This window comes from Trachypithecus francoisi, unplaced genomic scaffold (assembly GCF_009764315.1).
Source record: "Trachypithecus francoisi isolate TF-2019V2 unplaced genomic scaffold, Tfra_2.0 Lachesis_group16, whole genome shotgun sequence".
Taxonomy (NCBI): domain Eukaryota; kingdom Metazoa; phylum Chordata; class Mammalia; order Primates; family Cercopithecidae; genus Trachypithecus; species Trachypithecus francoisi.
Window position 1 is genome coordinate 58,837,287 of NW_022681461.1, and position 14,801 is coordinate 58,852,087.

The 14,801-nt window shown below is 38.1% G+C and overlaps 1 long non-coding RNA gene across 2 annotated transcripts in view; it reads left to right on the plus strand.

The window, feature by feature from the left end:
* LOC117098697 overlaps positions 1-14,517 on the plus strand; it is a 36,681-nt gene extending 22,164 nt beyond the window's left edge. The window contains exons 2-5 of one of the 2 annotated variants that reach the window (XR_004443546.1): positions 434-498; positions 8,511-8,715; positions 13,391-13,515; positions 14,307-14,517. This is a non-coding gene — a long non-coding RNA (uncharacterized LOC117098697). Of the gene's footprint in view, positions 1-404; positions 499-8,510; positions 8,716-13,390; positions 13,516-14,306 lie in introns of both variants that reach the window. The other variant, XR_004443545.1, reaches the window with a different exon arrangement.
* The last annotated feature ends 284 nt before the right edge of the window (positions 14,518-14,801 follow it).

A 14,801-nucleotide genomic window follows, 5' to 3' on the forward strand; every position in this document is an offset into this window, starting at 1 on the left:
AGGCAGGCTTTGGAATTCTAGAGCCTACTGCAGTTAAAAAAAAAAAAAAAAGGAAAAATATCTAGAGTGGTTATCATCACATAGATTGTCTAAAGAGCACTCCAGATTTTGAGGTATTTCTTCATATGCTACAGTGAACATTGATGCCAAGTGAGAGGAAAATGGGATACAGTACCCACCCACCCCCCCCCACCATTTATCTGCAAGGTATATGGCTCTAAGACCCTCAGTGGATGCCTGAAACTCAGTACCAACCCTATACACGGTATGTTTTTTCTACGCATATGTACTTAACGTTTAATTCACACATTTGGCACAGTAAGAGATTAACAACTAATAAAATAGAAAAATTGTAACAATATACTGTAGTAAATTTATGTGAATGTGGTCTCTTCTCTCCGTAGCTTATTGTACTGTACTCACCTATTTTCAGACTGCAGATGACCATGGGTAATTGAAACTGAGGAAAGCAAAACTGCAAATAACAAGAGAACCACTGTAAGCCTCAATCTTCCCTCCCTCCCTCCTTCCTTCCTTCCTTCCTTCCTTCCTTCCTTCCTTCCCTCCCTCCCCCTCTCCCTCCCTCCTTCCTTCCTTCCATTATTTAATACGTATTTAATCAACATGAACATCTACTATGTTGGCAGGCACAGGAGACATAGCATTGAACTAGGCAAAAAAGGCCCCTCCCTCACAGTGATTCTGAGGACAGAGAATAAACAGACAAACAAGGTAATTATATTTTGTAATAAATGCTATAAATAAACAAATCAGAATGAAGATAAGGTACAAGTATAATAATCAAAACAGTCTACTTTAGATTAGGTAATCAAGGAGAGTCTGTGAGTTTAAACATAAAAAATAAAAAGTAGCCATGCAAAGAGTGGTTAGTGAGATATTTTCATTTAAGGGTAACAAAATGGTCTAGAAGCAGAAAAACTTCATTATGTATAAGAACCTGAAAGGTCAGTCTGATTGCAACAAAGTTACCATGGACAGCCTGATATTAAATGAAGATGTAAAAAGAAGCAGAAGACAGATTTAGAGACCAGGAAGCATATATACAATACTTACTGACAACAAGTCTAGAATTTTTATAGAGATAATTCAGCTTAAATGCATTCTTCACAAGCCTATATGGCACATGAGCTTATATATGACCAGACTCAAATCACACATGTAATAAGTCTTCAAAATAGGACTAGAAGCCTGGTGTGCTGGCTCCTGCCTGTAATCCCAGCACTTTGGGATGCCAAGGCAGACAAATGACGGGGTCAAGAGATTGAGACCACCCTGGCCAACATGGTGAAACCCTGTCTCTACTAAAAATACAAAAATTAGCTGAGCGTGGTGTTGCATGCCTGTAATCCCACCTACTTGGGGAACCGAGGCAGGAGAATCACTTGAACCCGGAGGTGGAGGTTATAGTGAGCCAAGATCATGCCACTGCACTCCAGCCTGGGCGACACAGCGAGACTCTGTCTCAAACAAACAAAAATAGGACTAGAGCCCAAGTCTTCTGATGCTGTGTCTATGTGTCTAGTGATCATTACAAACTGCCACAGTTGTCTGGTAACTCTGTCACAAAAGCCCAAACAACATGCAGAGGAAATATGAACATGGATGTAAGTACAGGGCTAATGGATATATTATAAAGACAGTTTTATAAAGAAAAACAAACTCACAAAGTCAGGAGTTTGGGGTTGTTTTTAAATCAAAACACAATTTCAGAAAAGTTGCTTGAACAATCCAGGCAATAGTTGTGTCACTTATCTTTGTCACAATAGTTGGACTTTATACGTGGTTTTCAGAATTTTTGCTTATTTTCATAAAGCAGCAAATATACTGTATTAATTATAAATAAACAATTTAGGAAAAAGAACAAGATTAAAACAGAACAGAAAAAAGTAGGCCTGCTCTACTTAAAACAGAGCAGACAGAGGGTCATTGGTCCCATGGAGAAGTCGTTAGACATTGCCAAAAACTGTAAGGCATCTCCATTCAAATTCTGTGATGATCTCAAATGTTCCTTCGGCTGTAAGACTCTATGATTCTATTATTGCCTTCTTAATATACCAAATATAGATTCTGGAGGAAAAATGAACAAGTAATATAAAAATGAAACAATATTGGGAGACTATTATAGGAGTAAAGAGGCTTTCTTGCTAAAAGCATTCAAGATTTCTCAGTATTGTACTTGGCCTACATCACATACCAGAACTGAGTAACAGGAATAAATTCAAGAAACTAGACTGAAATACTGTAGCAGCAATCTTAAACCAAAATAGGAGATTTTAAAAATGAGAATTGTAGACAAATGGAAGACAAGTAAAAACATAGTCTGAGTTAGTGCTTGTAGATCATGCTTTAATCAAACCATGAGGATAAGAACTCAGAGTTTGGGCAAATGCATTTGTCATTATAGTCGATGACTTGGGCATCATCGGGGAAGCTGGCACTAACTCATGAACTGGCTACTAGTAAGTCACAGAAATCATCCAGTTAGGCTTAGGGGCCTGGATGAAGCTAGGCTGGGTCAGCAGATCATTCTCATCTGCAGGGAATCATTCCTATCTGCCAACTCTCCTCAGCCATATTTCAACAGTGTGTCCAGCGGGTCCTGTTGTAATTTCTCCCTTATCTTCTGCTGTCTTCCTGGTCCTCTTTGGATATCTATATGTTCACCACAATACTCTAACAAATAAAGTCACCTAATTCAGATGAACAACATCACATTGGTATTTTATATGGCAAGAGCTCAATGGTCAAGCCATAATATGGTGGAAAAGGCAAGTGACTGGCATTCTGCAGAAAAGACTCTATCCTAGTGGTTTAAATCACAGGGTTTCAGTTTCTTCAAGTGAGATATTAAGACTGAAAATATCTATAAATGGTAATGTGTTACAAAGATGTAGGCATCTTATTACAGACTTTGACATATTAAATGAGAACAGTGAGAAATCTTTAGAAATTCTATATCTTCTTGATATGAGAGACTACAAATATTGCCATGTGTAAAAATGTCACAAGAACAGAGCCAGAAATGGACAGACACACCCTCCCTCCTTTTATGTTTTTCAACAACCCCCTCAACAAGTTGCATATGCATATCACTGTGCTCACATGCTGAAGATGATGCAAATGAATTACTGATATGGGCCTTGGCTTCAGGAAATGGCAATCTACTGGAAATGTCCAAGCTGTCATCTCATGAAGATATTAGACCTCCCAAAATTCCTCGTATTTGGGATACAGCAGGACTGAGATTTTTTTTTTTTTTAAACTTTTAAGTTCAGGAGCACATGTGTAGGTTTCTTACATAGGTAAACATGTGTCCTGGGGGTTGGTTGTACCAATTATTTCATCACCCAGTTATTAAGCCTAGTATCCATTAATTATTTTTCCTGCTTCTCTTCCTCTTCCCACTCTCCACTCCCTGATAAGCCCCAGTGTGTGTTGTTCCTCTCTCTGTGCTCGTGTGTTCTCATTATTTAGCTCCCACCTATAAGTAAGAACAGCAGTTTTTGGTTTTGTGTTCCTGTGTTAGTTTGTTGAAGATAATGGCATGTCCCACATAGGAGAGAGATCCATGTCCCTCAAAGAAGAGAGATTCTTTACACAGTGTAGTATCTTACACTGCCATGCTCAAGTGGGGAAATTCTTGGTGTTGGATACATGTGAACTTAGGCACAGATGATGGTACAGCAACGGAGCTACTATGAAGAAAAAAAAATGGTTAACAAAGCCACTCTTTGTTTTTAAATAGAGTTTATTACCTTGTCTTCAAAAGGTATTTGTTTCTTGTGCAAAAATCTGTTTTTGTTTTTAATCAATAAAACTCCCCAGTCCTGTTTCCCTTGAGCCACTTTCTAATCTCTTTTTAACCGCCAGTTTTCTTCCAAGTTTACACTCACAATCTCTACCTTTTGGTCTTCTTTTCAGTTTTTAATCTATTGTATTTTGTTTTCAGTCTCCAGTACTTAACTAACAATGTTCCCACAGAGTTAGATTTTATACTGAATAAACTTTTGATTTTATCAAGAACAATCTTTCTTCTTCATCTCCTCCTCCTTTTTCCCTTCTTCTTCCTCCTCCATTAACAGCATGCCATTATTTCTGCTATATATTCCTCACATTTTTCTAGTATTTGCATGCCCAATTTATCATGAGAGTAATTGTCTATGTGCATACACATGCATGCTACTAATGTAAGCATCACGATCATGTTATGGTTAACCAACAAGCTAAAAATCCTGGATGACCTGAATTATACCAATTAATAGCAGGATATAGTCTCTCAAATGTTTTGAACTAACTAGAAAATTTTCAGAATTACCTAACACTGAATGTACCTGTAACCACTAAAGTATTCCATGTCAGGGAGAAGGTGGGGTTGAATGTTGCGGCTTTATATTCCAAGGCCAGGTACCAAGATTCTTGAGCATCATTCTTTTTTTTTTTTTTTTTTTTTTTTTTTTTTTTTTTTTTTTTTGAGACGGAGTCTCGCTCTGTCGCCCAGGCTGGAGTGCAGTGGCCGGATCTCAGCTCACTGCAAGCTCCGCCTCCCGGGTTTACGCCATTCTCTCGCCTCAGCCTCCCGAGTAGCTGGGATTACAGGCGCCCGCCGTCTCGCCCGGCTAATTTTTTGTATATTTTAGTAGAGACGGGGTTTCGGGGTTTCACCGTGTTAGCCAGGATGGTCTCGATCTCCTGACCTCGTGATCCGCCCGTCTCGGCCTCCCAAAGTGCTGGGATTACAGGCTTGAGCCACCGCGCCCGGCCTTGAGCATCATTCTTAATTAATTCTGGCAGGAGAAGGAAATGCTGCACTATTCAAAAAGGCAACAGATGGAAGTTCATTTCACATCTGTAAACTAGAACAGCTAGATGTTCACATTTAAAAATCAGGCCTTGCATTGGTAGGATTTTTAAAATTCCTTGGATTTGGTGAATATGTGAACCATAGCTAAGTTTAGAAGACTCAGATGGATACAGAAAATACCCCTCACTCCACATCTGTGAAAATAATGTTTTTCAGAAGTTCTCAGGTATATCCACTTGCTGATATTTAACTAGGAAAACCATATGCAGTTCTTCTAACCCCCAACTATGTTTATTTGCTATTATATATTATTTTTATGACATATTAAAACTATCCATATGCTACTATGAAAAGTGAAAAATGCACAATTTTCCCCTTGATCTTTCTCTGTCCTTAAATAAATATAAAGAGGAAGCACGATGAGGGCATTCAGTTGGCCTTTGGAAGAATATATGATTCAACTGTTAAGAAAGTAAGATCATTACGGTGGAGATAATGGGGTTGGAAAGGAGGAGACATTTAAAAAGTATTTATGAGAGAGATACTCTACTTTCCTAGACAATTGTTTTAGAGATGGAAAGGAAAGAGGAGCTAAGAATTAGGTCAGAACTTAAACTTGGAAATATATGTAAACAAACATGCTATTCAATGAAAAGGAAGATAAAGAATGTGAAAATGTACTGGGGAGAATGAGGTCATTTGGAGCATGTTAAATTTTAGGTGGTTTTAAGACATCCACACTAAGCTCTAATGGGTTTGGCTGAAGAGCTCTGGAGCTAAGGAAAAAAAAAATGTGGATTGGAGTCCCTCTCTCTCTCTAAACGTGGACTGAAGTCTCTCTCTCTCTCTCTCACAAACACACACACACAGGCACATAAAGACACACACACATCATTTTGGGTCAAGAGCAAATTAGTGGCTGTAGAAACTCAGGAGTGACAAAATCACTCATGGAGAATACATAAAGTGAGATGGTAAGGGGCCTAGATAAGATTCCTGAATAGTGCTAATATTTAAACAATAACATGGTTAGAAAGTGTCCCTAAAACAATTCTAAAAAGCTAGAGAGAAAGCGGGATCAAATAATAAAATTGAAACTAAAGAGGAATTTTGACTCCTAATTCTCAATAGTTTCAAAGTCTATAGAAAGGCTGACTCAACTGAACTAGCAAATTTATTCCCTAGGGAAAGCCCTTTCTAATACGTAGAGAAACCAAATAACAATAGGCTGAGAAATAAGTGAAGACACACCTCACAACCCAACCAAGAAATTCAGCTGTGATAGGTGAGCAACATTCCTGAGAAGGAGCAAATAAGAAATAATTGCTCAATTATTTTTTTTATTTCTTATTATAATAGGTTTGAACAGCTTGATACACTCAAGGAAGAGTGCTGGCTGAGAGGGGGAATTTCAATATGTAGAAAAATGACAGTAATTGAGCATAGTTCAAAAGAGAGGCAAAGGAGATGGGATTTAGAGCACAGATTGTGGGGTTGCCATTATTAATATAAGAGCACTAATTTCCTAAATCTTTCTGGCTTCTGACTGAAGACATCCATTAACTCAAAAAGCTGATTTGTCTCCCTTAATCTACATACATGTTTGCCATCACCAAGGCTAACACTCAGCTCTAGAATGAAATGTAGAAAACAGAAGTCATTCTCAGAAAGATCCTAAACTGAATTTCTTCTTAAAATAGCAATTACCACCAGCACTAGTACCAATACAACAAAAATCAAAACCAAGAGTATTGTGTAAAAAATACTTTCACATAGTTTATTTCATTTGGCCTGCTCATTAATATTCCAAGCACTCTTTTATAAGACTTATTTCTAAGTGATTAATAGCATGGTAGTTAAATTATTAAAATGCATCTTACATAGGATTGCCTCTAGAAGAAGGCTGAGTGGATTAAATCACCACCTTAGTCTTGCCAATTCTTTCTCAACAGGTAACTTAATCCATTTTGTGCTGCTAGAACAGAATAGCACAGGCTGGGTGATTATAAACAATAGAAGTTTAGTTAGCTCATGGTTTTGGAGGTTAGAAAGTCTAAGATCTAGGGGCTGCATCCAGTGGGAGCCTCTTTGCTACATCGTAACATGGTGGAAGGCATCATATGGTGAAAGAGCCCTCAAGAGGCTGAGGAAAGGGAGCTCAGCCTTTTATGAGGAATCCACTTCTACCATAACTAACCTACTCCCAAGGTAACAGCGTTAATCTATTCATAAGGGTGAAGCTCTCATGATCTAATCACCTCTGTAAAGCCCCACCTCTTAACACTGTGGCATTGGAGATAAAGTTACCAACACATGAACTTTGGGGGACACATTTAAGCCACAGAAATAAGAAATCTTAAATGAAACAATTGCTTTTCTCTGGGCAATTCTGCCAGGGGCAGCAGCCTGAATCAGTGAGAAAAATGCTTGGGCAAATTCACTTATCATCACTTACCTTTTTAAACTCAATAAAAGAGTCATTGTTATTTTTTATCAACCTCATATTCTTTTTAAATCAGGAATTAAGATATTCTTTGCAATTTAGGCAAATTGTAGGTGCGAGACCCAGCTTACAATTGGACAGAAATTCCCATTTAGTATAATATTAAATAATAATCCTCATTCATAGTGGCTAATTTTACATCTGAACAACTATAATATCCATCTTTACAAGGGGTCTGTGTCTCTACTAATTTTATTCTTAAAAAATCCTCTCAGAATATTTTTGCCAAGTATCATAGCAGTTGCCTGGCAACTGCTGAGAACAAATGAAAAGAAAAGAGGTGATTTAATAAGGAACTCAGACACAATCAAAATCTTGTAAAATGAACTAGATATCTGCTTTACTCAGAAAAAATACATACTATCCCTTGATCTGATTTTAAATGCAAAATGTTAATAACTTATTGTGAATCAGTAATAGAATTAATAAAACAGAGCAAGACATAGGAACTAATGAAGAGTACCCAATGAAGCATTTAAGAATTTTTTTTTTTTTTTTTCCCAATTCCCTAATGTAGTATGTTCAGCTATTAGGTCCCACAGTTTATTAATTTACTATACTCACAGGCAACATTCTTTAGAAATCTGTCTGTGGATGTAGTGAAACAAATAAGGTAATCATATTTTATCTAGCATGGCAATATGGAAATTTTACAAGTTTGAGAATTTAACAGGTCCGTAAGTTTTGCCAAAGCACTGAAGAACCCATATGCATCAAATAAATGGAAAGTTATCATCAGTAGGAGATGCTTAGAAAAAAAGAGAAAACTTTAATACACAGTTCAGTCATTTCTGAGCTATATAAGGATTTGACTTAAGATTAAAAAAAAGGGATAGGTATACCCATTCTTTCGTATTAGCAAGAATGATTTGGCTGCAAGTAAAAGAAAGCTATCTTAACTAAGTTATGCAGAATTAAAAATTGATTGGTTGGATACTGAACTATTTCATATAACCTTGGCAGGTACAGTGACGTAACATGTCAGGAACAAAGACACAGACATTTGAATGCTTTCAGGATCTTTCCTTTCCATTCCTCATCTAAGCTTCTCAATCTGCACAGTGGCTTCCTTCTGCTAGTACGGCTTTGTCCATATGGCAGAAAGATGGCCACTAGCTGAGCCCAAGACTCACTTTTCAAAGTTTCAAAAGCAGATAACTGCTTCTCTTTTCTTCTCAAATACAGCTCAAAAAGTCTCAAGGAAGTACTCAGATTGGTCAGGCTTGAGTTAGGAGCCCTTTATAGAATCATCAAGGATGGCCAAGAGGTTGGCCCTATGACTGATTGCCCCCATTGGAAAGGAACAATTGAAAAGCAGGAAGAGGAGTTCTCCAAGAGGAGGCCAATATATTTTGGGGAAGATGAAAAAGCTTCATGCCAGACATAATGAGTAAGGAAATGAATATACTTTGACCTTTGGATTTCTGTTTTTTGGTTTGCCATTTTATGTGACATACTCACAAGTTGACTCTTAATCTCTTTATCTAGATAACTAGTTATATTTCTGTTTTAACAGGTTTCACTTCTCTAGTCATTCTTCTCATATAAGGATCAGAAAACAACAGTAAAATGGAGAAAGAGGGTTATGTGCCTATCGCCCAGTCTGACACGAATGATACTTTAGATCACAGAAAAAGTACTTTTTAGGAGTTAATCCTAACGTTTTTAAAATTTAATGATAGAACTCATACCTTTCTTCAGAACAGAACTAAGCCCTGGTTAATGTAGCTATACCTTCTCATTCTGTCCATCACACATACAGTTCATTAGTCAGATCTGAGTCAGTGCTCAGAGTATTAGGTGCTGGTCTAAAAGCAGAGGTGACCTGCTCTACATCAGATATTTCTAAAGTATGGGTCCTAGAGAGAAGCTGATAGCTCAAGAAAAATTCTGTCTTTGGAGAAAAGGGAATTTAATTAACCTACCATATTAACTTTTCCTTCTAGAGGCATTAACTCATTCTTTTTGTTTGTTTGTTTTTGAGATGAAGTCTTGCTCTTGTCACCCAGGCTGGAGTGCAATGGCACAATCTAGGCTCACTGCCTCCTGGGTTCAAGCAATTCTCCTGCCTCAGCTTCCTCGGCAGCTGGGATTACAGGTGCCCACCGCCATATCCAGCTAATTTTTGTATTTTTATTAGAGACAGAGTTTCACCATCTTGGCCAGGCTGGTCTCGAACTCCTGACCTCAGGTGATCCACCTGCCTCAGTCTCCCAAAGTGCTAGGATTACAGGCATGAATCATTGTGCCTGGCTTCAACTCATTCTTATATCAGTTTACAGGAAGTTAATTGTTTATCCTGGGAATCTGTAATTATCAGTTTTCAAGCTCAAACCTTAAGGAGATAAACTTTCTAATTTGCACTTTGAATGGCAGTGTAGAAAAGATACAGCTCTCACATTATTCACAGGGTGTAAACTATTAACAAACTAAAAAACAACAACAACAACAAAAAACTTTAAACCTGAAAAACACTCTAATTCCGAAGTGTTTTGTTTGCTTTTCTTCAAAACCAATCACATTAAATCTTTAACCATTCACAATGAGAAAGCAAACAGTTGCTAAGCACATAAATACATAGTTTTGTTGTTTTTTTTTCTACCTGAGGAAGGTTTTCAGATGATAGATCCATCTTTAGACTGCTCTCATCATTCTTTGAGAAGCCCCAAATCCTTCAGCATGACGAATTAAAGGTCCTCAGCAGCCTGTCCTCAGTCTTATCCATCAGAGCTTCCCTCCCATAATCAGGCTATCATCACAGCACACTCACCACCATTGAAAGGAGGGGATATACTTGTCAACCTCTTTGCTCTTGCTCTTGTTGATCCTCTTTCTGTTATATCCTTTCATCTAATTCTTTGCAGTCTTGGAGGCTGGCTCAAATCTCACTATTTTTGTAAAGCTTTCTCTAATCTCCACCCATCATCCCTCTTCCTCTCCCCTCCCAAGTTGGCAGCTATATCTCTTCCTCTATGCATCCAGAAGCATTTATAAAAAAAAGTTTCATTGTATAACATCTGATATGGCATATTGGCATATTCTACCACAATTCTACATGCCAAATCTTAAATTGTTTTATATTTATTTGTATGAATTTATTTTCCCTCCTAAAAAATTGTGTGAATTTATTTTCCTTGAGATCATGTCTACTTATTATGAATCCGAAGTGTCTACCGGAGTTCACTGCTCACACAGCTATTGTATTGTGGTGTTTTGTGTTTTTCACTAGACTGCAAGGGCCTAAAGAGGAAGACATGTTCTCCAACTTTGTATTACTATTACCTAATCACAGGCCGAGCAGATCATGTGGCAGAGCAGGTCATGAGGAACTACTTCCTGAATGAGGGAATAATTATAAGCATGGAATTGCCTAATTTCATCAGTAGTTCACTAAATTATCAAAAATACTAGATCTCAAAAGCCATTTCTCTCAGCTCAAGACATATAAATGCCCTGTTGAATAATTTAATGTTCCTACAAAGTCATATTCTTAAAATACTTGTTCAGAATTTATTTAATGTAGACTAAGTCTGTACCTGTGAGAATTTTGTTTTTGTTGTTGTTGTTGCTTCTTTTGAAGCTACTGTCTTCTTCCATGGAAGTGTGTACTCACTGGCTATAACTTGAGGAGTCACAAGTGTAGGTCAGAATAAACTGTTATCAAATTTGGGAATTATTTCAAAGAGGTTAGATCCACTTACAAATCAGTATTCCACATCCTTACCTCGTAGGGATATTGAAAATATTATATGATAAAATGTTTGCATAAAAATTAAGTCAGTATCTGGCACATAATATGTGTTCAATAAAAGGCAACAATATTTTTTATTATTAAAGTCGAGTCTACCTCCAATTCCCAGTGAAACTTTCTGTGATGGTGCCTATGTTCTATTACTGTGTTGTCCTATATGGCATGCAAGAGTCGCATATGGCTATTTAGCAGTTGAAATGTAGCTTGCATGTCTATGAAACTCAATTTTTATTTTAAATGATTTCAATTTAAATAGTCACCTGTAGCTAGTGGCTACCGTAGTGAACAGTGCAGGGATTGTGATCCACATGAGAATGGTGCTCTGCCTTGTTCATCATCTCACCACTAAGATTTCAATAATTCCTGCATATAGTTGGGATTCAGAAAGCTTTATGAATCAGTGAAGAAAATTTTAAATAAGGTGGAGAAATCATAAGAAAGAAATCAAAATAAATACACGGTATGCTTTCTAGTATTCAAGTTGTAGAGAAAAGAAAAACTAAGTAAATAGAGTAGATATACTTCACAGTTGTCATAAGCAGTGATGGGCCTGTCTAGTTCGGTCCAAAGTGAAAACCCTCTAGCCAAGGGCAAATGCTTATTATATTCCAACTGGATTAAACTTGATTTAGCAACTTCTCCCTTCAGTGCAGTTGCTGATCTAGTATAAAGAGCAAGACAAATATCACAGAGGAGAAATTTAGGAGAGATGGAGAGAAGAGTAGATTGGAGAAAGGGAAGTGTATTGCCTTGCTGCTGACCATTAACTCAGTTTCCAAATTCACAGTTTCCTTGTAAGTTTATGAAGTTTCCATAGCAGCTTCCTGGGCTACAGAAACCACATATCCCATTTACTGTATCTTCTACTCTTGGTAAACTCTCCTTTAACCAATGAAGGGGAGGAGCATACATATATAAGCTGCCCACCCACACCTACCACTCCTCCTCACCAAAATTCCCCACTCTCGGAATCAAATGGTCGTGTTTTGCTTTGAATAAATTAATTCTAATTTCCTGGACATTTTTAGATTATTCACCTAGGGGGATATGTACAGGGACCATGTTGATGTTAATTTATCACACATTTTAACCAGGATGTCTAATGACAGGTAAGACTAAATCTCATGAAACATTTAAAAATAGTGAAACCAGTAAGTAATATATTACCAAAATGAGTTTTTCCTGAGCATTATATGGTACTGGAATGAAATTTTCCTGACTAAGGAAAGGGCATGTGCTGGAGAAAAGATGAAAAAAGAAAAAAAAAAGAAAGCCTAAGGGCAAGATTATGGAAGTCCACGTGTGTCACACTGAGCAAGCTATTGGAGACCCTTTAGAGAATTTTCAACAGGAAAAAGATGACAAAAATGGCTTTAGAAACCTTAGGCTAATGGAATACAACATTCTAAATCTCCATTAAAATGATGAAAAAGATGCAAGCAGTATAACAGCTTTAAAAAGCAACATGTCATCTAATCCCATATATTGACGTATGTCAACCATTAGTCAAGGTCAGAAGGATGGTGACCCAGGTTTCAATTCTACCTGGAATGAAGCTCATTATATATGTCGAGGCATGAAGATTTTAAAATTGAGGGCAGGCCACTTTAAAAATAATTTGCAAAAAAACTGGCAAACATAATTCACAAATATAAACAGGAAAATATAACGGATCTCTCACTCTAAATTCAGTTGAAAGTAGCAGTCCTGGGGCCATTGTTAAGGCACAGAGTGGGCACAGAAAGTTGGAAGTGTACCCAGTTTTTACTCCCTGAGAAACAGTGGGGTTTTGGCTAATAGAGCTGTGAATATTCAGTGAAAGCCAATAATCAATTTGCCTTGAAAATAGCAGCAGTCACAGTTCCCACAGATTTACAGGCTTGCCAGGAGGGGCACCCCATACCCACACACATAGTTGGTAAAGGGTGGAGGAAACACCATCCTCATAAATGGGCCTTCAAGGCTTGCTTTTTGATGTTTCTGTCACAGGAAGGATTAACAATGCACAGCTTCTTTCACTGCTGCTTTCACAGCTAGTATTTTAACATGCCCAGCATCTCTAAGGAAGCTGTTAGTATCTAACTTAAATAAGAGCAGGCAATCCTTTACATCCATTGTTGGGAAAAATAAGTAAGTTCCTAAAACATCATGCTGGCTACATAGCCCTTGTGAACAGAGTGAGCATCACACAGGGTGCACTGACTAGGGGCATATCTTGGAGGGTCCTCCAGTTATATTTAATTCTTGTTAGACTCCGATAGAATGCTGTTGCTTCTATGAAAGCCTGCTGACACTGTGCTGCTTTGTTTCCTAGGACTTTCCAACACAAAGAGTAGGAAATAAAGGACTAAACAAAGCTGGGCTGAAAGATTATAAAAACAAATGAGCAAGGCAAGTAGCAATAATGTTCCTTCTGGTGGGATGCTCACCCCAACAAAGGTAAGTAATAGAGAAGGCCCTTAGGAATTTATTCATACAGATCACAGAAATTTGCAAAAATGAGCAAGTGATAACCTCAAACTTGGAAATAGATGCCTCCAGCTGTAGCTGCAACAGTCCTACCTCAATGCTGCCATCAAAACAGAACGTTGTGAAAAAGTATTGGGCAAACCCTGGAGTTATAGAACAATAGGCCTGGTGCTAGCTTCACAACTATAAATTACTAAACTGGGTATACTTGCCCTGGCAGCCCATACCACAGAGTAAAGAAACCATGTGTGGGGTAAGGTGCTTGGGAAGCAAAAGATGGGAGGACATTCCTATTCCTGTTCCATGATGCCCTCAGTGCTTCTTTTGCTTCCACATGAAGTATAGAGGATACAGGAAGGAGGAGTAGTTTAGAATTACCCAAGTGGTCAACGGCCAGTCAAGGTAATAACCATCCTAGAGACGTGCATAGACTGTTGGAGAGTGGGAGGCAATGCTATGCCTCTCTAAGGGGTCTTCACTGAAAGAAGGAGTCAAGGTGAACCTGGATACTGTCTCCACTAAAATCAAACCTACCATCAGCAGAGACCCAAAGCAGCGACAAAACCAGCCTGGTCAGAGCAAGACCAGAGATAATTCTAAATGACTCATAGATGGCCAAACCCTTTATTTTCTTAACTCCCAAGGCCCTTAGTCCCTCCAATTCTACTGAAGCCAAGAAGTCCCAGAAAAGGGGAAAAGAGAAGAATCTCACACCAAAGCATAGTCAACCAAAGTTAACATTCCTCTACCTCTACCTACAGGTGATGAATGGAGGCAGAATAAAAAGCAAACCATATCCTCTGCATACTTCAAGTTTCTCAAGACATAAACCTGGCCTGCACTATGAGGAAGAGGACATGCTAAACTGAGCACAATATGGAAGTTTTAACTGTCATAAATTTTTAATAACTTTAAGTAACCAGAAATGCAAGCAATGTGTGATGGTTAATACTGAGTATCAGCTTGATTGGACTGAAGGATGCAAAGTATTGATCCTGGGTATGTCTGTGAGGGTGTTGCCAAAGGAGATTAACGTTTGAGTCAATGGGCTGGGAAAGGCAGATCCGCCCTTAATATGGGTGGACACCATCTAAGCAGCTGCCAGCATGGCTAGAATATAAACTAGGCAGAAAAAAATGTGAAAAGACTAGACTGGCCTAGCCTCCCAGCCTGCATCTTTCTCCTGTGCTGTGTGCTTCCTGCCCTCAAACATCGGACTCCGAGTTCTTCAGTTTTGGGACTCCGACTGGCTCTCC